This window comes from Sipha flava, unplaced genomic scaffold, assembly GCF_003268045.1.
Source record: "Sipha flava isolate LNK unplaced genomic scaffold, YSA_version1 73_pilon_pilon, whole genome shotgun sequence".
In the NCBI taxonomy this organism is placed as follows: Eukaryota; Metazoa; Arthropoda; class Insecta; order Hemiptera; family Aphididae; genus Sipha; species Sipha flava.
This window is the reverse complement of record NW_020273613.1, coordinates 2,081,056-2,084,095: the sequence shown is the minus strand read 5'-3', so window position 1 is coordinate 2,084,095 and position 3,040 is coordinate 2,081,056. Positions and strand designations below refer to the sequence as shown.

The following is a 3,040-nucleotide window of genomic DNA, read 5'->3' as shown; positions in this document are numbered from 1 at the left end:
TTTTTATTTGCAAGAACAATTAATTAATTATTATATTACTTCTATTTTTTTTGAAATAATTTTTTTATTATCACTGCCTATAACACCTACAACTTAATATATATTATATTTCATAATGACTTTGTCCCGTAAATTCGTAAATAAACAGGTATTATTAAATAAAAATATAGTTTTCAGTTTTTATAGGGCCCCTTAAATGAGTGCGGCTCTACTAGGTAGACGTCTACTCAGCCTAATGGGTAATCCGGCACTGGGTCGAATCATTGAGAACGTTGCATTGATCGTGCGTGTCTCGCGTTCGAACGTCCAACTTCAAACGTTCTGAATCCATTAAAACGTACCGGTGGCCGCGCGCGCGAGAGGTGCCGATGAACGTTGTCTGTCGTTTTCGAACAGTCCGCTTCTTCAACGGATCAGATAAAAATAAAAAACCGACAATATTTTTACGCGGTCTGTTTAATTAACGGCAGCACCGACTTACAGTTTACAACTCGATATTGTCCAGTTCTAATCATGTGCGAATATCGCGAAGTTTTTCATTTTTAAACAATTATTCAATAGGTGTCCGACCACTTGGAAGTTCTGCGTTCACAGATTCGGTCGTATATTCTCTTTTAGTTTTGTAGAAAAAAATTGAATTAAAAAACGTGCCACGGGTCACGTCGACTAAACTTAAACGAGCGAAAATTGAAAAAGGGATGATAGTTATTGGACGCGTGAAAGGTTATGTCGATTAATGTGCGGTACCGGTAAACGGTCGGTTTTAAGAACGTTCCGGAGACGAATCCGGACGAGCCGTTCGATCGAAACGGACAGTGCGAACGACTGTCGGTGTTGACAACCGTCATTATCTCCGCCTTCCGTTTTCAACCGATCCGTTTCCGTTGCTGTCGAAGGAACGGACTGCGTGAAACGGAAGTACCGGGCATGTACCATGCGTGGACCGCGGTGCCGCGTGGTCAGGTGCGCGCGCACGCGCATCGATTCGTCGCGAACGCGGACGCAACTCAACACAAGAGGGCGCGTCGGGGGGTGGCCGAAGTGGACGTGTCCGCGACCTGTGCCGCCGGTCCGCGAAGCGTCGGCAGCAGATGGAACGGTTCCAGAGGTCTCGGCCGTCTCTCGCCTCCACCGTGCGCCAACCCTTGGTCCTGGCGCGCGCGCCCCCGCGCAATCGATAAGTTCGCGCGAGTCCGCCGCCTGAGTGCTCGGCGACCGAGTGGGCGGGCAGCGATCGCTGCCGCGGTCGCACACACGTCACCGTCCGCGTACACCGGCTCACGCGGTGACCGGGCGGGGGAGGGGAGGGGAAAGGACGCGAATAGTACTCTCACACGCACACGTGAGTATGCAAATTGGCTGAAAATTCGGTGAGAGACAAAGAGAGAGAGTATGTGTGTGTGAGAGAGGGAGCAGCAGGACTGCGGCGGTTAAGAAGAGTGCGTGCAGGCAGAGAATGATGACTATAGGGATGACTCGTAGTAACGGCTCGAGGAAAGGGTGTGAGTGGAGACGGTGAGCGCGCCCTCGGAGACTGTGTACGTGAGGAAATAATTAAACAGTCCGTACACGCGCGTACACCATCGAATCGCAAACACTGTACGTAACGTACAGCCGTGTATGCGCGTGTGTATACCTTCTACTTCTGCTTCCACACGCATTCCCTCCTGTCACCGCCCACGCGTACCAGTTCACACCAACGGGGGCGACGTGGACCGCACGGTGGGGGTGGGGGCGGCGTTGACGGGGCTTATAATTTATACGCCCGAGTGCCACACGAAAACCGTGTTCGCTTTAAAACGTTAATTTTTCGGTCCTGCCCACGTCGCCGCGCTTTTTGCACCCTTTACGCGATTTGCATACTCGCGGTGGCGTAAGCTTTTCGGGGTTTATTATACACATACATACTCCTATAAGTATGAATATTGCGTGTATATGAATATATACGTGTGTGTATATATATGTACCTACTATCGTTCATTTGGCTTATCGTGGTCGGATAAACTGTTTCATTCATTTGTTTTGTTTTTTTTTCTCTGTGTGAAAGGATGTTAAAAAGACTTCACATCAATTTAAATACATGTATGATCATGAAATATGTAGTTTCGTTGATTTTGAGTTTTGTATACGATGGTTACTCGATTACAGTACATACTGTACTTGCCGAGAAGTTTATATATCATTTCCAAATTAAAAATTGAGAACGTATTTTCTTTGATTTTTTCTGAGATATTTCGAATTTTCCCCTTGCCCCTGGCCCGCCCGGTAAAAGTTCTCATAAAATTAAATATTTACATTATTTATAATACGACTTATATTTTAACATTATTTTGTCAAAACAAATATAGTGGTAAAAGTAAAAACGATTTATTTACATTTTTCGAAACAATGCAGATGAAAACAATTTATTTTTAAAATTAGAATTATTATCATTGCTCAGCATTATGGCAGACAAGAATAAGTAAGTAGGTACTGAAATAATTATTGCTCTTCTTAAAAATTGTATTATGTCAAAATCCGTCGCATTTTATTGTCTTCTTTCTTTTGTGTACCTGCGTGATCACTCCGAACGTTATGTTCAAGAGAACCATCATTAGCCCTCTGCTATTGTCACCAGATCTTGATTTGTATTCTTTGGCATATTTATTATAATAAAACATTTATCTGTAAAATACATAATACATTCACTTATAATACTTATATTCAAGTTTCATAAAGCAACGACTTCGTGGCGCAACGGTAGCGCGTCTGACTCCAGATCAGAAGGTTGCGTGTTCAAATCACGTCGAGGTCAAATACTTTTTGTGCATTTTTTTCCAAATTATTTTCTACTAAATTGTATATATTTACTCATAGACTGAACCAAGGCCGTAACTAGAAATTTTTTTCGGGAGTGGTCCAAAACATATATATTGTAATTTTATTGAATTTAAATTTTAATTTTTGATATTCGATTAAAAATAAGACAGAAAAAGATTTAATCTTCTTTTATTATAATTAATTTATGGACGCATCTCGGTCATGACTATTATAGCAGGTA

The 3,040-nt window shown here is 42.7% G+C and overlaps 1 non-coding gene across 1 annotated transcript; it reads left to right on the top strand.

Moving 5' to 3' along the window:
- The first annotated feature begins 2,722 nt into the window (after window positions 1–2,722).
- On the top strand, window positions 2,723–2,794 carry Trnaw-cca. The gene has a single exon. It is a non-coding gene; the product is annotated as a tRNA-Trp (tRNA).
- Window positions 2,795–3,040: the final 246 nt, after the last annotated feature.